General features: G+C 47.5%; 1 protein-coding gene across 2 annotated transcripts in view; it reads left to right on the top strand.

Annotated features, from left to right (window-relative positions):
- The first annotated feature begins 694 nt into the window (after positions 1-694).
- The window catches only part of LPIN2 (lipin 2), a 222958-nt gene continuing 200661 nt past the window's right edge, over positions 695-22991 (top strand). The window contains exon 1 of one of the 2 annotated variants that reach the window (XM_082258203.1): positions 695-794. The gene's annotated coding sequence lies outside the window, so the exon portion shown is untranslated. Of the gene's footprint in view, positions 795-4917; positions 5022-22991 lie in introns of those variants that run through there. The other variant, XM_082258202.1, reaches the window with a different exon arrangement.

The raw sequence follows: 22991 nt of genomic DNA on the forward strand, positions 1-22991 counted from the left end.
TGACTACATCTGGATAGCTCTGGAGTGTTTGGTTCCCATGTCCCACTCCCAACTCATTAGGCCCCTCCCATCCTGGCATTTATATGGGGACTAACTCCATCCATGACATCATTAGAGGTTTTCTCTAAAAGGAGACTAACACCCAGTTACAACTCTCCCAATACCAGACTATACTGAGTACAGAGCCATCTAGTGGCAAGCAAGCTAACTGCACCTGCTAACATGATTTTGGATGGTACCAGTATGGACCTATGCTGCCAAGGTGTACACAGGTGAAGAAAGGTCTGAAAGCTGCTCTAGTATTTACACAAACTTGTCTCATGTAGTACTAGTGAACCCCATAGGCAGAAGGTAGGGCTCCTGGACATTTGTAGTCTCCGCTAGAAGGTACAAATAAAGCTCTCCTTCTAATTAATCATACAGACAATGCCGTGTGACTTCAATTACACACTGGTGACCCTCAGAATGGTGAACTGTCTGTGACACCTGCTGAGTGACGTCATCCGACACCTTCCCTCCCACTCCGCTCTGCAGCGTTGCGGGTGAAGGAGAGAGGGGGCGGGGCTGTGTAGTCAGCACTAGTGGGCGGGGACGGTGACGCCAACCGGCAGTCGGGCCCGCCTCCTGTAGCCCTGGAACACGGCTCCTCGGCTCTTCCAGTGGCGAGTTGGCTGCTGGCAGTGAGGTGCTGGAGGTGGAAGAGGAAGGGGGAGAGCGCCTGCAGCACCTTCCATTCATTCACAGGCCGCCTGGTACATTCACCTTCATCTACATCATCGTCTACTGGATAGAAGGTGAGAGGTCACCGGCTCCCTCCGGACTGTGTGTGCTCCATGTCTGGGGCTCCTCTGCCCATGTACTGGATTGTAGAGAGTATGAGTTCCTGGGGGTGGCGACAGCGCTTATTTATAGCGTCATTTTCAGCTTCTGTCTTATCTCCATACATTGTTTACAGGCACTAATGTGATAAGACCGCTTCATCTGTGGGTGCCATGGGTTCCCATAGCTGATGTGTGTGTGCCATGGGTCCACATAGCTGTTCTGTGTGTGTGCCATGGGTCCACATAGGTGATCTGTGGGTGCCATGGGACCCCATAGCTGATGTGTGGGTGCCATGGGACCCCATAGCTGATCTGTGTGGGTGCCATGGGTCCACATAGCTGATCTGTGTGGGTGCCATGGGTCCACATAGCTGATCTGTGTGGGTGCCATGGGTCCACATAGCTGATCTGTGTGGGTGCCATGGGTCCACATAGCTGATCTGTGTGGGTGCCATGGGTCCACATAGCTGATCTGTGTGGGTGCCTCGGGTCCCCATAGCTGATCTGTGTGGGTGCCATGGGCCCCATAGCTGATCTTTGTGGGTGCCTCGGGTCCACATAGCTGATCTGTGTGGGTGCCTCGGGTCCACATAGCTGATCTGTGTGGGTGCCTCGGGTCCACATAGCTGATCTGTGTGGGTGCCTCGCGTCCACATAGCTGATCTGTGTGGGTGCCTCGCGTCCACATAGCTGATCTGTGTGGGTGCCTCGGGTCCCCATAGCTGATCTGTGTGGGTGCCTCGGGTCCCCATAGCTGATCTGTGTGGGTGCCTCGGGTCCCCATAGCTGATCTGTGTGGGTGCCTCGGGTCCCCATAGCTGATCTGTGTGGGTGCCTCGGGTCCTCATAGCTGATCTGTGTGGGTTGCTAGGGGTTGCCGCATCTGATGGTAGTAGCTGATGTATTAGTGTTATGGGTCTCAGTTGGTGATCTGTGGGTGTTATAGGTTCTATTTCTGGGCATCATGTTGGTAAATAAATGCCGGTACTTGTCTTTGCCTACATACAACAGAAACCGTTACCAGCTTATTATTATTTTCAGCTTGAAAGATTTCTTTTGGAGAATTTGTCCTACTCATGTCTCAGTCATTCAGAAACATTAAAGTGTATCTACAAAACTTTCACTTTTAGTTTGCATAGAGTAGGGAGGAGTTAATACCCTTTGCTGCCATCTGCGTCCCTTTGAGGACACTTCCCTTCACTTCTGCAATGTATAGACAACAGGAAGTGAGAGGAAATGTCCTGCATTGTCACTGGAAGCTCGCCCCATGCACACTTTATGTGAGCACAGCTGAGGTCCGATTTGTACCCTGTTTAGATCAATGGCCTGCACTCCCGCTGTTCACATGTGGCTGCTCATCCAGTAGTTGCATGCAATTAAGGGATAGTTTGCATCCAGGTCCAGCGTTTCTGTCCCCATAAAGACGGGTCACAGCTAATCATTCAGTTTGTATGCAGCTATAGCAGAGTTCTGCTTCATCCAGATGTGACCTTTAGTGGCATCACCTGTCTGAATGACCCCTTAAAGTGGTTGTAAACCCTTACATATACCCAGTGAAGTGACTGGCCTCAGGTGATATACAGAGATTAAAAAAAATCCTCCTGCATAAGTTGTACCTGTTTATCTGCAGTCTTCTACATCTTCAAAGTGCAGAATTATAAAGTTTGGCTGAGAGTTGAGAAAAAAGGGGGCAGGGAGCTGAAATTACACTCTGCAAGGCTCAGTGAGGAGAGCTCTGCCAGCTGATTGGAAGGAAGGGACACACCCCCTGTGTACACAGAAACAGAGCTGAGGCTGTCAATCAGCCTGTTTTCTCTTGGGGTCAGGAAAACTTGTCAGAAGTGATTCATGCTGATAACAGAGGAACGAAGCAGCAGACAAAGGTGACACTAAAGCCCTGTACACATGTACCGATCGTCGGCCGACCGATCGGCCGTCTTTTGTCCCGGGCTGTCGTGTCCGCTGAAAAGTGCAAAAGACTGCACACGAATTTTGTCCGCCGACTGCAGAAGTGATGTCATGTGATGGTTAACTTTCCCTGTGTTTTTTCTTTTCTGAGCATGCCCAGTCTTGCAAATCTGCTGTCTGTCGGCCGAATTCTGTACTGACTGGCGAACAATCGGCCTTTCTGGTGTCGGCATACAAAAATGTTAATGCTTGCACGACAGATTCTGTTTGGCCGAAAGTGCGCTGTCGGCTGTCGGAAGCATCATACTAACAAGCCGAAAATCGGCCGATCAGTCGTCGGCCGAATCTTTTCGGCCGACAATCGGCACGTGTGTACGGGCCTTTAGCCCTCGTTCACAGGTCAAATTGCATGACAAGTCGTATCCTATTTCTGGCAATGGCATCGTTCCTATTGGTGCAGCGCCGCACCGATTTGCAAAAGTAGTTCTGCACTACTTTTGGCGATTTTGGGTGCGACTTCAATAGACCTCTGTGCCTGAAGCCACACAAATGTCTTTCAGTTTCCACCTGAAGTCGCACTGAAATGCAGCTTTGAAATTATGCGATTTCAGGTGAAGTTTAACTATTTCAAAGACGCGTTCAATGTGAACGAGGGCTTAGTGCTGGTAATTAACCACTTCAATACAGGGCACTTTCACCCCCTTCCTGCCCAGGCCAATTTTCAGCTGTTGCATTTTGAATGACAATTGCGCGGTCATGCAACACTGTACCTAATCCAAATGTATGTAATTTTTTCCCCCACAAATAGAGCTTTCTTTTGGTGGTATTTGATCACCGCAAGTTTTCTTTTTTGCTAAACAAATAAAAAAAAGACCGAAAAGTTAAAAAAAAAAATAATTGTTTTGGTTTGTTATACAATTTTGTAAATAAATACGTTTTTTCCTGCACTGATGAGGCTGCACTGTCGGGCACTGATGGGGTGGCACTGATATGCAGCATTGGTGGGCACGGATAGGCGGCACTGATGGGTGGCATTGATGGGCACTGACGGGCACTATTGGTCACTGATAGGTGGCACTGGTGGTCAATAATGGGCACTGGTGGGCAGCACTGATAGATGGCACTGATGGGGAGGGCACTGGCGGGCAGCACTGATGGGGGGGCACTGGTGGGCTCCCTTAGCCCTGATTGCCATACCTGGTGGCCATAGTGGGCATCCCTGGGGTCATGGGTGGGCATCCCTGGTGGTTCTAATGGCACCCCCCCCGAGGGTCTGCACTGGTAATCAATGACCTGATTACCAGTGCAGATCCCCCCCCCCCCCCGTCAGGAGAGCCGCAGATGGGCTTTCCTTTACTCGTGCCTATCAGGCACGTGCTGAGGAAAGCCGATCAACGGCTCTTCCTGTGTACTATGTGACCAGCCGTGATTGGACACTGGTAAAGAGCCTATGTCAGTAGGCTCTTTACTGAGATCGGAGATGCGGTGTGTCAGTGTGACACGCCGCATCACCGATTGCCGCTCTGCGCGCCCCCCGGGGGCGTGCACAGCGCATTATCCTGCTGCCGTCATATGACGTCCGGTCAGAATAATGCAACCACTTTCCTACCGTCAATCACCTATAGGGCGGGCGGGAAGTGGTTAAGACAAGTACACACTATAGAGGGATATGCTTTGTTCATATTTCATGTCTGGGATTTACAACCACTTTTATGTAACGGAAGAGGGATTTACCCCTCTCCACGCTGTTCTCAAATGGGAAAAACAATTCTGACTTTAGATACACATTAAGTAATTGTACAGTCCTGTGACATTTGTCGGTGATATATCATCATATTCACTATATAATGAGTATGGTAATTATGACTGCACAGTATTTGTCTTTAAACTATGTGATTTTTGTGTTTGCGGTTCCTTATTTGACTACCAACATAATGATATACAGGAATACCCATGATTACAGGCATTGGCAGGCAAACTTACACTCCAAGTTTAAAGGGTATAAAATGGTACAAAGGTACTCTAAGCTGCCTCCAGGTGGCAGGATGTTGTGGGACTTGTAGTCCTACAGCAACAGTGGAGGCACAGGTCTCCTATGCCAGCTGTCTGTGTGCCAGGCAGTCCTAGGCATCATGTGACAACTGACCCAGGAACAAAGTGTCCCTGAAAAACAATCAAACGTTGGCAGCCAGCGAGTGGGGAATTCTTAGAATAAAGGACAAAGTCCTGCTCCTCCCTGGGGATTTCATACAGCCACCCTCTCCACTACGATGCAGCTTGTGCTCTGACAAGGTAATTACAGATCTGACAGCCTTACATTGGCATGGTATTTTGTTGTAACTTTGGACTTTTCAGCCCATGATTAGGCTTCCCGTTTGCTGTCCTGGTACTCGTCATTGTTTTGGAGCAATTTGTGCATGTGACTAATGTGCGGCTGTGCATTTCGTCTGATGACTGCCAAGTTTTTGAACTAGCTGTACTGGTTGTTTGGGATAAGTATAGTATCGTTGGCACATCCGCTATTATTCTCTGCTGACATCTCCGAACAGATACATAGAGGCCTTTTTCCATCAGAGGTTCAGTACACAACTGTTGAAATATGAAATACTATTCCTACTCAATGGGTCAGATTTCATGTGGCAGCCGTTATAATTTCTAAACCTACTTCCATAGTAGGAGCCAACCTCTTAACCACGTATTGTTGTGTTTCAGATATAGCCTGGCAATGGGGTTGCATTCTTGTAGTAACCTTGGCTAATTCATGAGCCTCTTAGAAGTAGGATTAATACATTTGTATGCTACCAGTTTTCTGCTAGTAACTCTTTATGTTCTTCTTTTACATGGTGAGGACAGCATTCTGATTGGTTAGAACAGTCAGTGCATCCGATTGTGAGGTGGATTAGGAAACGAGCGCTGGATTGTGCCAGAGAACAGACACTTTGGGGGAGATTTAATAAAAGTGGTGCATACATAATCTGATGCAGCTTGCATGGCAGCCAATCGGCTTCTAACTTCAGCTTATTCAGTGAAGCTTTGGCAATAAAACCTTGAAGCTAATTCGTTGCCAGGGTAAAAAAAAAAAAAAAGATTTTTTTATAATTCCAACTTTTTTGGATTTTTATCAAATTTAATTCAATAAAATGCTTTTGGAGTAAAAATCTATTTAAGAAACATTAATAATTTTGGTTTATTCAGAATGAAATGGAGCTTAGTTATGTAGCACGAGGCTGTATATTCTGCAATATTTACATTTGTGGCAAACTCATTCAATGAATGCAAGCTAAGATAACCTGCACTGCATTGATGCATTCACAGTTTCACACTAACGGCAAGCAAGAATGAGTCCTTACATTTAAAGAGTAGCTGTCATTTCAGATTCATCATGGCAGTGCCTGTTAGCGGGCATCCACTCACCTGCTGCTGCCACGTCCCTCACCTTGTGTCACTTCCACTTTACCAGCCGTCCCATTAAAGTGAATGGGACTGTCGTGAGTCAACAGTAGGGATGCACCGATCCGATATTCGGATCGGATATCGGCACCGATATGGCCATTTTAGATGGATCGGGGGATCGGTAACATTGACCGATCCACTGGCCGATCTGGTTTTTGCTAAGTAACGGCTCAGCCATTCCTTACTAGGTGCAGTAGTAGTCGTATGGGATGGGAGCAGCTACTTCCTGTATAGTCCTGGTTCACAGGCGGAGTGATATCAGATGCACTCCGCCTGTGAATGGAGGAGCAACACACATGAAGCAGCGGCTTTGCTCTTTACTGCAGCCGATTGCTTTGTGTGTAGCTCCGGATCAGTTTCACTATCGGTATCGGGTCCAAAAAAGTCGGATCGTTACATCCCTAGTCAACAGTGGGTCAGAGCAGGAGCCACTGCGGGACAGAGATTATAGTTGCTCTTTAAAAATTCACCTTTTTCAAAACACGGCAGGCAGGGAATCGCATGGCCATTTCGACCATGCGTTTTCGTTTTGGTCCTTGCACCCACACAGGCACTGTGATATATATTTTTTTTAAATGTGCAACCTCGCGTGTTTATACTGCGGGTGGTTACGGGAATCGTTGCAATTCCTGCACCCATAGCCACACACATAGGTGTGAAACTAGCATTAAAGACATTATGAATGGAGGAGTAGAAGAGTGAATGGAGGAGTAGAAGAGTGAGTGGCCCCCCCTCCTCCATTTATGTCACTGCATGAGTGGCGGAACTCGCAGCAGCTGAGCCAGAACATTATATCCTACAGTGGTGTGTGTTGGTATACAACTAAGATTTTTATCCTCCCCAGCAGACCTCCAGATGTAGTTTACCGAGAATTGGAGATAACAAAATTGGACCCAGCACGTGGAAAAACATAGATCTTTTGTTCCTGGGGTTTCACTTTAAAGTACATGTCCTAAGAGAAACATAGGAGTTTCCATTGCTAGTCTTCTGAAAATACGTGGCTGCTTTGCTTTGTCTGGTGGTCTGACTTTACTACACAAACATTCAGAACCCTTTAGCTGTCCATCACATAGTAAGCACATTATTATATTCAATTCTCTGCAGTTGTATACAGTGTGCTTTTACAGCTCTCCTGGACTCATGCCTAAGGTTGTTTGAATGTGCTTTACATGAAGGACAATGACAGGCTTCCTCATTCAGACACCTTCAATGTAGTTCTGAAGAAGCCACATTCCCCAAGGCTTTTACACCTACTCATTTCTAAAAGAGTCCGTTGCAGATTGAGACCCAAATTAAAGCGGTAGTAAAAACCTGTCCCTACAGGTAAGCTTATAATAGGTCTTACCTGTGGGTACCTTGAATATCTCCTAAAGCCAATCTTCACCCTCCATTTCATGATCCCTCCTCTGGTCTGGCACAAATAGGGCTTTTTTTTTTTTTCCTTTTTTTTTTCTTTTTATTTACTTTTTCTTTCGCTATAAAATGTCTGTCCTCGCTACCCCTTGCATGTCATTCGCGTAGGTGAATGCCATGCACTGTCCTCCCTTTGCGTCCCGGGATATTCATGTCGCATATGCCAGGATGCAAAGCCTTTCATTCACTAAAAGAGGAGGGGGGTGGGCCTAGCGGCATGTTATCGGGATGCATGCAAGCCAAATCCAGAATAGCCAGCAGCCTAACAATGACATCATGGGAAACATGGCGGTGCAGGACAGATGGCTGCCAGAAGAGAAGAGAATCTCTGCTGGATCTGCTGGGCAGGTGGGTATCCAAAATGTGTAGAACTCGCCACAAGGTAAGTAGGGGTTAAATAAAAAAACGAAGGTAGAGGGTGAATATGCGCTTAAAGAGGAAGTAAACTTCCATAATTGCCTTTTACCTATAGGTAAGCTAATAATAAGGCTTACCTAAAGGGAGTGTAAATAATATCTCCTAAACGTGCACCGTATGGGAGATATTTACATTACATGAAGACAGTGACCTCACTGGCACATGCGCTCTGAAGAAATGGTCACCTGTACCATTCCTTCAGAGCCCTCTGCCAGGGACGCCGTCTCCCGCGTGGCTCCGGACAGTCGCAGAGCCAGAGTCTGCAAACTCGGAAGCAAGACGGGTGAAGATGGTAGTCCCTGCAGCGCTGGCATTGCAGTGCTGGAACAGCTTAGTTTTAGGTAAGTTTCACATAGTGTGCTAGCATGCGATGCCTGCTAGAACATTATGACTTTTTCTTGCAAGGGGGGAAAAAAAAAATGTCCAGCGGTATACAACTGCCTTAAAGTGGTATAAAGGCACAAGGTTTTTGACAATCTTGATCCAGCGATGTCTACAAGAGCCTTGCCTCTCTGGGGACTCACACTTCTGATTGGCTTTTGGCAGCAGAGGGAGCCATTGGCAGCCAGTGAATCAATCAGGAGATGGGAGGGGGGCAGAACTGAGCGGCAGCTCCATGTGTGAATGGACACACAGTCTGAGGTGGATGGACTATTGTCTTTTTTCAGCCTCCACTATGTAGGGGTGGATAGCGTGCTTGCTGTGGGGGCACCAGAACGAGGGAGGAGCCAAGAGCGTCAGCGGTAGACCCAAGAAGAAGAGGATCCGGGCTGCTCTGTGCAAAACCAACAAGTATGACATGTTTTGGTATTTAGAAAAAAAAAAATACTATATTCGACTTACTGTCGCTTTAAACTTACAACCGTTCAGTAGATACTTGCATCGGTTTCAGCTGAAAACATCACCCATGAGCAGTTCACTCTACATTCAGGGCATTCTTTGCAGAGAGCACCGTCCTGCAATGGTGATTCCTTTGGGTATGAGGGGGGGAGTGATGTCATCTTAGCCCGGCCATAGAAACGCCAGAGAGCATGACCCCGTAAGGAAAACCAGGAGAAATTGGAAGAGCAGGGAGCAGTAACAGCTTAAGACTGGATGCCTTAGTTTGAAAGGTAAGAGTTATAATGTGCTATTATGCGTTCCATTATGACACAAACCTGCAAACGGCTTATAAAAAAAAAAAAAAAAAAAATTGTAAGGAGTTTACTACCACTTGAAAAAGTGACATCCTCCTCTCTAGAATTGCTAAAAGGTGCTGAGCCTGTAGGTGAGGGGTTATTTCTATAAGGTTCTATGGTTCTGTTGATAAAATGCATATATTGGGATCTATAATGAGGGAAAAAAAGTAACTGATCTAGGCAGCTGATTTCACAGAATTTTTAATTTCAACAGTAAAAACAAATCTGAAAATACAGGAAATACACAATAATGCGGTATAAGGGATTGCTTATGTGACTTTTATGTAGTCACTCTGCATTGTTTACACCAGAGATACACTTTAAAAGAGGAACTTCATGTCCCGTGCTTTTTTTTTTTTCCTTTTCTAATTTCCTTTTTGTTGGTTTCAACAATAAACATACTAACACTAGCGAATCCGTCGTTGATCTGGTGTGGTCCACTGTTCTGAGGCTACACATCAGGTCCCATGGTGCCATCTTTCTCGTTGATGTCATCAGGAGCTTGTTGTCCCTTGGTGGTTTAGGCAGCCAGCCCCTTAATGACACATCACAAAGTCAATTGTCCTCCAGCATTGGATCCACCCTTCTCCAGATGCTCTTTGGAAGCTGAAGCCTCCTGGAATATCCCAGGAGGTGCCAGCAACAGGGTCCACGTTCTTGTCACCTAGGTAAGAATGAAGGCAGGGGGTGGGGTGCAGTGGAAAGAATAAAGGTAAATAAATAAAATGGATAAAATGGGAGCTTTTTAGATTGCCGAAGGAGGTCTATAATAGTCCAAAAAGTTAAAAATGTGTTCTGTTATAGGCAACATTTAGAGATGTTAATTGTGCCTTAACTGTGTCCTGAAAAATAACAGTACACTTCCTGGTATGTAAATGTACCTAGGCACTGTGCCTATAGATGTATATCTGCAGTGTGAGACCTAAGGCACTGTTGCCTCTGACTACTAGTCTCAGGAAATCTGGATTGAGATTTTGTCACTACTGTGCTGCAGATTCAGGCTTTAGTCAAAGTGGGCGTTCATATGCTATTACATAAAACATAAGTACCAGCACACTACTTACAAGACTCAATCTTACATCGGTGCAGTGGTAACAAGGCAGATGGTGCTGTCATAGTAGAAGCCCAAAGAATGCAATATCACCAGCACATCATCTTCACAAATACAGACTGGACACTTATTCGTCATCTTCAGAAAGTGACATTTCGAGGATGCTGAGGACCTCTTCCTTGAACCCAGTGACAACCACTTTTGCCTGAGAAAGAGGACCTCAGTAGCCTTAAAACGTCATTTTCTGTATATTTGTAATCTATTAGAATTTTTTTCTCTCCTAAGGAGAAAAGGGAACAAATGTTTTACCACATGTGCGGTATGCATTTGGTAATCGGGTCTGGGAGAAGATGACAGTGAGTTCTGATATGCAGAGAGTTTAGCAAGAGAGTGGCAGATTTGTCATTATTTTCAATTTCGGAGAGCATGATTTGCCTGACTTTGGCCATCACAAGCCTAAAGAAGGGGAAAATTAAACAATAGACTTCAGAACATAACTTAATTTTTTAATGATTTAATATATTTTTTAAAGAAGCAACTATCATGGCTTAGACCAGGCTTTCCCAACCAGGGTTCTGTGGATTCCTCCAAAGGTTGCTAGGGGTTCTTTGAGCTATAGCCAATTGACCTCCTATTTGATGGTGCCTGCTTAGTTCCAAGGCTGATGACACTAGGCAGAAAAAGCAGCAGGACACAATCCATCTTTTAGGTGGTTTTTACAGTTAAAAAAAAGTTCACCTGTGGGAACATGTTACATGTTCCACCTGTTTTTAGGGTGGAACATGTAACACGTTCCCGCTGCTGCAGCCTATCCCTGATCCCCCTTCTAATTGTGACAGCGGGCCAGGCATCTTCTCCTCCCACCCGCTGTCACAATTTGAAAAGAATGTGGCTGTGTGGGCTGAATGAATGAACTACAAGTACCAACAATCTTTGTGGTTGACTGCTTGTAGTTCTTAGTGAACAAACAGGGCGCTGGTGAGCACTCTGGTAGTTAATTGATTCTTCATGGCATTCAGTAACTGCCTGCCCCTATGAGGTACGGGTAAGCAGCTACACAGACAGTCTGCAGGAGCCTAAGATTGCATCCACGATCTGCTAGTTTACAGGCTCCTAATATTTTTTCTTTTTTTTTTTTTTTATCTGCAAAAAAAAATGTGCATTTATTTATTTTGAATTTATCATTTAAAGTTGACATTTTGACCAACGCTGTACGGATTGCATTCTTCCTCCTGACCACCAATGTAAGGGGCTTTTTCCCCTTTGACCCCCCTATGAAATGGACTTAGCAGGGGCTTCTCTGAGATTGGAAAACTTAATTTGGGAGTTCCTCTTGGATAAAAAGGTTAAGAAAGGCTTGCTTAGTCCATAAACTGCTGAAATATTGTTCTTCCGAAGGGCTCATGCAAAGTCTGCATTCGGGACCTACGTCTGCGTATGCGAGTACCTCTTGGTTGTGCATTTACCCGCTGCATATTTCAGCCTACTGTTGATTTGGATGGGCTGCTGGCAGTAGGCTGTATGCACCACCTGTGACTCCTGGGCGCTAATAATGCCGCTTCTTTACACCATAAAGAGCTTTACATATTCCAGCACGATTGTTTTTGGTGGAACGTACCTGTTTATGTGCGGAGCAGACACCTCTGGCACCAGCCCGATCGTATGGAAACGCTAACGCTCATCTGGAAAATCCAGTTTGAACAATTTCAACTCCTCCTCCTTCCCGAGAGACAGATTTGGGGTATCTGTTGGAACGGTCATGCATGTTTTATGGAAAGAATAAAAAAGATTTGTTGGATTTTCTGACCACCCTCTTTGACTATGGATAGTTTTATTTGGATCTTCCAGAAAATACATTGAAACACTAAGTCAAGTAACTGAGACTACAGATCCCCTTGTAGTGAATGTTAATTCTTGTGTTGTGGCAGTGCTACCTCTGTGAGCTAGAACTCCTTCTCTGGTTGTGAGAATTGACCTTTGCCAGTGTAGAGACCCTCTTCCTCTGTAAGGCTTTCTTACATTTCTAACAAAGGGCTGCTTGTTTTCCTCTGTACAACCAATGTGTACTTTCCAGTGTTCAGCAGCTGCTAGCAATGTAAACTGAGAACTCCTACCATAATAACGTAGCGTCTGTATGGAAATTCACTTCATTTGTCCTTGTTAAATGCCACAGTTGTTCATGCATGGAAGGTGGTCTAAACCTTTAATAGAAAACATGAACCTAATACGGTTCGTTTTTTTGTATATGCAAAGTATTTTAGACAGTGCTGTAAAGTGCTGGCCTGCAAACGTCTTTCTTAGTATGTTGACCTCTTTGACCCCTCTAGCAATAGGAACCATTGCCATTTCTGGGGAAACCTGCTTGGTAGACAGAAGTGGTAACCATATGTCAAAGTAGAACTCCAGGAGACTTGGTACCTGATTGCTGTGATAGCCTCTAATTGTCTATTACAGTGATTAGTCATGGTATAACTCACCCCTGTGTGTGTGTTCTGCTCTAAATAGAGAGAAAGATCCATTGTATCTTTTTCTCCTTTGCTTGAGGAGTAAATTGTAAACAAAGAATAGTATGTGTAAGGCCCCGTTCACAATGCCGCGATCCGACTTGGGGGGGCGACCTCCGAGGTTGCGGCGGTCGCCTCCGGGTCGCCCCAAAGAAGCTCCGGACACTTTTTCTAAGTCGGAGCGACTTGTGTCGCTCCTATTTGAATTGGTCCACAGCTTCCCTATGGAAGGCGGCCTGTGACCTAAGGTCGCCTTAGTGTGAACGGGGACTAATGCCCCGTACACACGTGCAGATTATCTGCAGACTTTTGTCTGCAGACTTACCTTTTCTATGTAGTGCAAGGGCCTGCCGGATTGCATACAAATTGAAGTGTTTAGGTTTGACCAGCTGAGCAGGCGGATGACAGCTCCGTCTCTGCTCTGTGGGCAGAGACAGAGCTGTCAGATCCCTGCTGTCCTCTATGGGGAGATCGGATGAGAACAGACTGGATGAGAACAGACCGCCTGTCCATTTTCATCTAATCCTATCTGATCCTCCAGACAGATGTAAAATAGGGTTTCCATCCATCTGGATTTCACGGACAGGATCGGATAGCAGCGGGTGTCAGCGGATATGTCTCCACTGACATCCGATGCTGCATGGGGCATCCGATCAGGTCCCCCTGAAAAACTGACAGGTGGATCAGAAAGCCCGTGTAAAAGGGGCCTACATATTTTTTGCCAGATAAACAAAAAATTACCGAAAAGTTTGAAAAAACCCTCCCACATTTTCTTTAGTTTCTCTTGCAAACAAATATTTCTTAATAAATTTAGGCAAAAATGTATTCTGTTACATTTCTTTGGTAAAAATGACACAAATCGGTATGCATTTATGGTGTGATAGTTAGTCTACAAGCTATGGTCTACATCAGGGGCACTCCAACTGTGGTGAAACTACAAGCCCGATGAGATCTTGCAAGACACTGACAAGTCACAGGCATGACTCCTAGAGGCAGAGGCATGATGGGATTTGTAGTTTCACCACAGCTGGAGTGCCGAGGTTGCCTACCCCCAGTCTACGTATTTAAAAATGGGTCAATCCTGATGTACTGACGGCCTGTCTCATTTCTTGAGGCCCTAAAATGCAAGGACAGTAAAAAATACCCCCTAAGTTACCCATTTTTGGAAAGTAGACACCCTAAGATATTTAGTAAGAGACATTAAATGTGTTATTTTTACTTTTTTTTTTTTATTTTATTTTTTTTTATTTTACGGTCGCCAGAGCAGTGCAGTGTCCCATGTGACTAGTTTGAATGTGATTAGGGATCCTGACTGGTGACCACATGTAAAAAATAATAATAATTTATTTTCAATTTTTACTTTTTTATTAAAATTAAAATTTAAAGTATATATACATTTTTTTTTTTTTTTTAAATTGCGTTTGAAAAACCATATGCAAAACAAAATTGCAAAACCCACCAATTTTTTTTCTCTAGGGCCTCTGCTTTAATATATAAAATGTTTGGGGGTTTTGCAATTTTAGCAAAAAATACTGATTGTAACATGTCAACAAAGTGCCAGAAAAGGTCTGGTCTGTAAGTGGTTATTCTTTACCCTTCTATGTGCAAAAGATCCATTGACTAAAGCCCCGTACACACGTACCGATCGTCGGCCAAGCGATCGGCCGTCTTTTGTCCAGGGCTGTCGTGTCTGTTGAAAACTGCAAAAGACTGCACACGAATTTTGTCGGCCAACAGCAGCCGACTGCAGAAGTGATGTCATGTGAGGGTTAACTTTCCGTGTGTTTTGTCTTTTCTGAGCATGCCCAGTCTTGCAAATCTGCTGATTGTCGGCCGAATTCTGTACTGACTGGCGAACAATCGGCCGTTCTGGTGTTGGCCTACAAAAATTTTAAAGCATGCACATCAGATTCTTTTCGGCCGAAAGTGCGCTGTCGGCTGTCGGAAGCATCATACTAACAAGCCTACAATCGGCCGATCGGTCGTCGGCCGAATATTTACAGCCGACAATCGGTACGTGTGTACGGGCCTTAAAAGTTCCGGTTCACACTCACCTTGTAATCGAAGATCGTAAATACTCACCTCAGGGTACTTCCTCCTCCAGCGCCGAGGCTCACCCCGTCACTTCCTGCCTCGCGATGATTCCTGGGAGCTGAACGTCATCGCTCCCAGGAATCAATGCGACGGCACCGGCCCCGCACGTCACTTCCGGGCGACGCTGCCCACAAGCTGCATGCCCAGAAGCTGTTTAGGAATGCAGCGCCGCACCGGAAGTGACGAGAGGGGCCGGTGCGGCGCATTCTGGGAGAAGAGACGCGGAAGAAGACACAGAAGAGGACCGCGCCGGCTTCAGCTGCCCACAAGAGAGATAGAAACGCTGTGGAAGAAATTTTCAAAGTAAGTATTTCTTCTTGCAGGTAAGTGCGAACCGGGACAGATCAGAGGCTAGCCATTGTGGAATGTGTTAGCCCTGACTGTCCCGGGGGTATGTTCATCAAAAAATGAGATCTGTGCCCGGAACTCTGCTTTAAGGGGACAATTCTACAACACAAACTACCAGCGATGAAAGCTTCAGATGGAAACCATTTGTATGTATGCTTGCTGAACTCGGCAGCAACATTATTTGCAGCTTTACTGCAAAGTTCAATAGCTGGAACTAGGATGCAGCATAGAACTAGGATGCAGCATAGAAGTCTAGAAGTCAATGCTTTGGTGGTGGATTACAGAAGCTGAAGGCTCCAGGTCCAAAAGGCCATGGGGCTTTACTACTGCCAGACAGTGGGAAAGGTCATGGGTGGGTACCTACACATTTTATTGTTATTGCAGCATAGCATTAATATTTTGTGTGCAGATTATTCTCATCAAAAGTTGGCGGTTTGCCCCTATCCCTTTGCTGCTGGGCCTCATGGATGTAACTAAAACGTTTCTGGGGACGTAGAAGGTCAAAACCTGCTCTGCTAATGTGATTGATAGACTGCATCATGTACAGTAGTATTTTTTTTTTTTTTCATTTTGCCAATAGTTCCACCTTATTAAAGTGTCCCTAAACCCACATCATAAAAAAAAAAAAAAAAAAAAAAATCAATAAATGGTGTATTACATGCTGTTCATATTCACTCAGTCATAAAGCTGCACGTTTCTGGATAAAATGAGAATCACAATTTTTTTGTTTTTAAATAAAGATCACAATTCGCTCACGATTCTTTCACATCATACAAAAAATTGGTCTAAATTTAGGGCCGGTTCACATTAGTGCTATTGCGGAGATCGCATGTAATATCGGAGCGCACTGCTCCTAAATTACAAGCGATCTCATGTGCGGTTCGAATTTCAGCCATACACTTTGTATGGCTGAATTTGCACCGCATCCGCAATAAACTCGCACATGAGGCTTTTTTTTTTTGCCGCAGCAGAATCGGATCGCATAGTGGTTCACACTAGTGGGATCCAATTCTGTGCGAACTTGCAGATCGCACTGCGATATGCGATCGCAACTGGGGGTGTCGTTAACTTTTAATTGACACCCCCTGCGTATCGCATATGGCAGTGTGGACCTTGTGGTAGAAAACTGTATAAAAGGGCAGCTGTACCATTAAACCTAGAGTTCCTCTTCACTCTCAATCTAGAGTCTTGTCTCTTATTGGGGGAATCTGCTACAAGGGATTGCTATGCTCTTCATACTCCCTTGAATAATCACTAAGCTCTTGTAAGAGTTTGTTCCTGCTTCACTCTCTGGGGAAAGAGAGGTTCACCCACCGGAACCTGGAGCCTTGTCGGAGGTCCAGGGTGGGTAGGAGACGGCAAGACCCCAACCAAGCTGCGATAGTTCGTGGGGTCTGCGGTGGTTATGGTGTCTGGAGTGCTTGGAGCCCTCAGGAAGCATTAGGAGCATCCGTCAACGGAGGTACCAAGTCGCGGATGCCAGTTGATCCCTTACAGTTAGTGTTTGGTTGAAGCCATTTATAATTAATCAACGGTGTTTACTCTTTCTAAATCATATTGACAACAGAAACTACCCAAATGACCCTGATCAAAAGTTTACATGCCCTGGTGATTTTGGCCTGATAACATGCATACAAGTTGACACAAAGGGGTTTGAATGGCTATTAAAGGTAACCATCCTCACCTGTGATCTGTTTGCTTGTAATTAATGTGTGTGTATAAAAGGTCAATGAGTTTCTGGACTCCTGACAGATCCTTGCAGCTTTCATCCAGTGCTGCACTGACGTTTCTGGATTCTGAGTCATGGGGAAAGCAAAAGAATTGTCAAAGGATCTGCAGGAAAAGGTAGTTGAACTGTATGAAACAGGAAAGGGTTATAAAAAGATATCCAAGGAATTGAGAATGCCAATCAGCAGTGCTCAAACTCTAATCAAGAAGTGGAAAATGAGGGGTTCTGGTGAAACCAAACCACGGTCAGGTAGACCAACTAAACTTTCAGCCACAACTGCCAGGAAAATTGTTTGGGATGCAAAGAAAAACCCACAAATACATTCAGGTGAAATACAGGACTCTCTGAAAACATGTGGTGTGGCTGATTCAAGATGCACAATAAGGAGGCACTTGAAGAAAGATGGGCTGCATGGTTGAGTTGCCAGAAGAAAGCCATTACTACACAAATGCCACAAAGTATCCCGCTTACAATACGCCAAACAGCAGAGAGACAAGCCTCAAACCTTCTGGCACAAAGTCATTGGGAGTGATGAGACCAAAATTGCGCTTTTTGTCCACAACCATAAACGCTACATTTGGAGAGGAGTCAACAAGGCCTATGATGAAAGGTTCACCATTCCTACTGTGAAACATGGAGGTGGATTGCTGATGTTTTGGGGATGTGTGAGCTACAAAGGCACAGGAAATTTGGTCAGAATTGATGGCAAGATGAATGCAGTATACTGGAGGAAAATTTGCATTCATCAGCCTGGAAGCTGCACATGGCACATACTTGGACATTCCAGCATGACAATGATCCTAAACACAAGGCCAAGTTGACCTGTCATTGGTTACAGCAGAATAAAGTGAAGGTTCTGGAGGGGCCATCTCAGTCTCCTGACCTCAATATCATTGAGCCACTCTGGGGAGATCTCAAATGGGCCGTTCATGCAGGACAGCCCAAGAATTTACAGGAAATGGAGGATTTTTGCCAGGAAGAATGGGCAGCTTTACCATCTGAGAAGATAAAGAGCCTCATCCACAAATACCACAAAACACTTCAAGCTGTCATTGATGTTAAAGGCGGCAATACACGGTATTAATGACTGGGGTATGTAAACTTTTGAACAGAGTCATTTGGGTAGTTTCTGTTGTCATGATTTAAAGCGTAAACACAGTTGATTGATAAGAAATGGCCTCAGCCAAACACTAACCATGAGTGAAAAACGTTTTTCTCTTACGTCCTCCGACAGTCGCCGCCTCTTCATATTCGTCACATATGGGGTATTAGACTTTGCTCCGAAGGAGTAGCTAGGCAACAGAATATGTTAACAATAAAGCTTTAACATATCCCACCCTCAAGGGGTGGTCCCCTCAGTCAATACCCTCCTACTTCCTGCAACCATATCTCAGTTTTAATGTCTAGCTTGTCAGGAGTGGCTGGCTCTCTCTGTGCTGGGACTTTCTGTCCCAGACTCTTTCTTCTTTTTAATATTTTGTTTGAGTTTTCTCTCTACCTTTACTTAGCTGTTATTTTTGTCAGCACTAGTTAGTTCTTCGGACGAAGAGGATCATGCGGACTGGGTCTCGGGCTGATCCCCCTGGTCGCAGGTTGTGGGTCAGTGGCTTCCCAGTCTGCCATCGAGCGTTCAGCCAGGTAACGCTCCTGGCACGGTGAACGACCCATCCCTGTTCGGTGCAGGGATGATTGGTGAGGTGGCTACCTCACCGGACGCTGTGCGGTTTCTTAACCGCCATTGTGTGCGTCTTGAATTGCGACTCTCCCTGCCTCATGTGCAGCGGCTTGTTCGCCTGTGCGGGTTCCCCACGCCATGTGAGGTAAGTGTATCTATGTGGGGACCTGTCTGTCTGGGGGGGGTCTCAGTCTGGGACTGTGTAACCTGCCTTTATTCACACTGCTTGTCTCCCTATCTCTCGGCTGCATGCTGTGGGCTGCAAGGGGGGGGGGGGGAGCTGTGTGACACTGTGTGTGTCAGGCTGGGCAGTGTGGGAAGCTGTGTGCTGTGGGGCATGTTTTTATGGCATGTTGGGGCATATACAGCGATCGCTGCGGCGATCTAACATGTATCCATATAATGGGATAAAATTGTGTGTGTTTTTATGCACTATGGAGCGGCGATTTCGGCGCCAAACGACGCCATTTTACTGGCGCCCGCTCCGGCCGCATGGTTTACATGCACGGCGGCCATTTTCTTGTAGCCTCCATAGGCTTACATAGAGCGCCCTGGCAGCATCACTTCCTCTTTCCTGGAACACCGATCGAGGCAGCAGCAGCAGCGGGGTCTCCTCAGGTTTTATCCTTCTATTCCTGTTTGCCATTGCCTGTATTCAGTCTGTATATTCCCTGTGGGGGTCTCATTGTGCCTGAGTGTGGTGCGGTGGGCTGCGCTTGCCGCGCTTGCTGAAAGGGGGCAGTTAACCCTTGGTTGTCTGGCATACAGGGGCAATGGATTCTCAGGAGGGCAAGTTTCCCACAGTATTGGTGGAAAGCCAGGGGACCGCTGTTTCCCCCCCAGGGGGGGATTTAGCCACTATTGTGGCTGGCCTTGCTGCCCAGGTGCAAATGCTGGTGGCTGCTCAATCTACTAAACGGCCCAGAGTTGCTCTGTCCTCTGATTCTGAGGGTGAAGGTGATGGGGCTGTTCTGGCAGGGACCCCCTTATCGGGGTCCCGCTCCTCTCTTGATCTAGTGGGGTCTGCGGTGGAGGCTGAAGTTGAGGGGGTCGATAATTCTCCCCCTGGCTCGCCTGAAGAGCTTGCAATCATGGATGAGTTGATTGCTTCCATTAAGCAAACGCTGCGTTTGCAGGACGAAGTGTGTCCCCCCGCTGCCTTGGCGGCTTATGGGACGCAGAGAAAACGCAGGACGCCGCAGGTTTTTCCCTGCAATGCTGATTTTCAGCGCGCTGTTAAGGATCAATGGCGCGATCTGCGCAAACCTTTTGCGGTACCAAGTAAATTCAAGCTGCGTTATCCTTTCTCACCTGCCACTGATGAACGGTGGTGTGTGCCTCCGCCAGTGGATCATGCAATTGCGGTTTTGAAAAAGCCACTGCGATTCCTGCAGAGGGTTCCCCTGTTTTCCGTGATGCCACGGATAGGAGACTGGAGTCTCTTGCCCGTCATACTTATTCTGTCACGGGTTCTATGCTTAAGGCTCTGTTTGCTTCTCTCATGGCGGCCCAGGCGATCGCAAGTTGGACGCAGATGCTTAGGCGCGTCCTAGTGGCCGATTCGGCCTCGGCGGCGACCCTGGATATGGTGGATCAGATCCACCAGGGTGTCATGTATCTGTGTGATGCGGACCTGGACCTGATTCCGTTGGCTGCACGTGTGCACAGCGTGGCGGTGTTGTCTCGCCGCCTGGTTTGGTTGAAATGTTGGTCGGTGGACCAATCTTCACGTAAAACCTTAGCCAATCTACCTTATGATGGGTCTCGCCTTTTTGGGGAGTCCCTGGATGTGTTGATTAAGGGGATCACCGGGGGTAAGAGCACTCTCTTGCCCCATTTCCCCAAGGCTAAGGGGGCTTCTGGGAAGAAGCATGCAAATTTTCGGCCCCCTCAAGGGTCCTTTCGTGCCTTTCGGCCGCACTACAAGGGCAAACCGTTCAAAGGCCAAGGCTCTCAGAAGAAGCCCTGGTCTGGGAAACAGAAGTCCGGCCAATCCGGACCTGCGGCCCATAACAGTTCGGCCTGAAGGGGCGCCCTCACCCAGTTTTGGGGTGGGGGGACGCTTGCTCGATTTTCTTCAGCCCTGGTTGGCCCGTGTGCGGGACAGATGGGTTCTGGAAATCGTTCGATCTGGTTACAAGATCGAGTTTCTCTCTCGGCCGGAGAGCAGATTTTTTCCCTCAAATCTACAACTGTCTCCAGAGCGCCTGCGGGATCTGCACCTGGCGGTGCGGGACCTGAGGGCTCAGGGTGTGGTGGTTCCGGTACCTCATCGGGACAGATTTCGGGGGTTTTATTCCAATCTGTTCACCGTGCCCAGGAAGGAGGGCAAGGTTCGTCCGATTCTGGACTTGAAAGCTCTGAACCGCTCTGTGCGGGTTCGCAAGTTCCGCATGGAGTCCCTGCGCTCGGTGGTGGCTGCCCTGGTTCCGGGGGAATTCATGGCCTCCATCGATTTGAAGGATGCGTACCTTCACATCCCCATATTCGAGGGTCATCAGAGATACCTTCGATTTGCCATTGCGGAGGATCACTACCAGTTCGTGGCGTTGCCCTTTGGGCTCGCCTCGGCTCCGCGGGTCTTCACCAAGGTGCTTGCACCGGTTCTGGCATTATTGAGGGCCCAGGGCATTTCTGTCCTGGGGTATCTGGACGACATTCTGATTCGGTCTGCGACCAGTCAGGGTCTGGAGAAGGACCGGTCTGTCACAATGCAAACTCTGCAGGAGTTCGGTTGGACGATAAATGTTCCAAAGTCGACACTGAGTCCGTCTTCCCTATCTGGGAATGATACTGGACTCGGTGCAGGCGAAGGTCTTCCTGCCGGAAGACAAACTCAGGACTCTTCAGGAGGAAGTCAGGTCCCTCAGGGACGTTCCACACTCGTCTCTGCGGGCGTGTATGAGATGTCTGGGATTGATGGTCTCGGCCTTCGAGGCGATTCCTTTCGCTCAGTTTCACACGCGGGGTCTCCAGGCGGAGATCCTGTCCAAGTGGGACGGGCGACCTCAATCTCTGGATCTTCAGATCTCGTTGAGTCATCGCACCAGGGAAAACCTTCTGTGGTGGCTCCAGTCCCCGTTGGTGTCCGGGGGCAGGTCGTTTCGTCCGATCTCGTGGACGATAATCACTACGGATGCCAGCCTGTCGGGCTGGGGTGGTGTTCTGGGCGTTCTGTCGGCCCAGGGGACCTGGTCGGAGGGGGAGTCTTCCCTCCCGATCAACATTCTGGAATTACGTGCGATAAGGCTCTGTCTTCATCGCTGGACGGACCGGCTGCAGGGCTGCCCGGTTCGGGTGCAGACGGACAATGCCACGGCGGTGGCCTACATCAACCACCAAGGGGGCACCAGGAGTGCCCGAGCGGCTCGAGAAGTGGCCGACATTCTGTCTTGGGCCGAGACTCATGTCCCGGCGATTAACGGCGGTTCACATTCCGGGAGTGGAGAACTGGCAGGCGGACTATCTGAGTCGCCAGACCCTGGATCAGGGGGAATGGTCTCTCCACCCGGCTGTCTTCCAGATGTTGTGCGCGAAGTGGGGTCTTCCAGATGTGGACCTGTTCGCGTCTCGCCTCAACTACAAGGTGAAGAGGTTCGTGGCAAGGACGCGCGACCCTCGGGCAGACGCGTCGGACGCGTTAGTGGCCCCGTGGCATCAGTACAGGCTGATGTACGCTTTTCCACCGATTCAGTTGCTGTCCAGGTTCCTTCGCAGGTTACACTCGGAACGCAGCACGGTGATTCTTGTGGCACCGGACTGGCCTCGCCGGTCCTGGTACGCAGACCTCGTGAATCTGGCGGTCGACGCCCCCTGGCGTCTGCCTCTTCGAGACGATCTACTGTCTCAAGGCCCGATTTACCATCCTGCTTTACAGTCGCTGGCTTTGACGGCCTGGCTGTTGAGACCGAGGTCCTGAAGGAGAAGGGTCTCTCTCCAGAGGTCGTTCATACCTTGATCAACGCGAGGAAGTCTTCCTCGGGAAAGGTTTATTACCGTACTTGGAAGGCCTATTTTGCCTGGTGTGAGTCCAGGGGGTTTTCACCCCGCACGTACTCGGTTTCCCGTGTGCTGTCTTTCCTTCAGACGGGTGTCGATCAGCGTTTGGCGCTGGCCACGATAAAGGGTCAGGTGTCTGCGCTGGCCGTTCTGTTTCAACGTCCCGTGGCTTCCAACTCCTTGGTTGGCACTTTTATTCAGGGTGTGCGGCATCTGGTTCCTCCTAGAAGGGATCCTTTGCCCCCCTGGGACTTGAATCTAGTTCTTTCTGTGTTACAACGTGCTCCTTTTGAACAGATCAGGGAGATCTCGTTGTCTCTGTTGTCCAAAAAGGTCGCCTTTTTGGTGGCGATCACTTCGGCTCGCAGAGTGTCGGAACTGGCGGCTTTGTCCTGCAAGTC

This window comes from Pelophylax lessonae (assembly GCF_965119305.1).
Source record: "Pelophylax lessonae genome assembly, chromosome: 5".
NCBI lineage: Eukaryota > Metazoa > Chordata > Amphibia > Anura > Ranidae > Pelophylax > Pelophylax lessonae.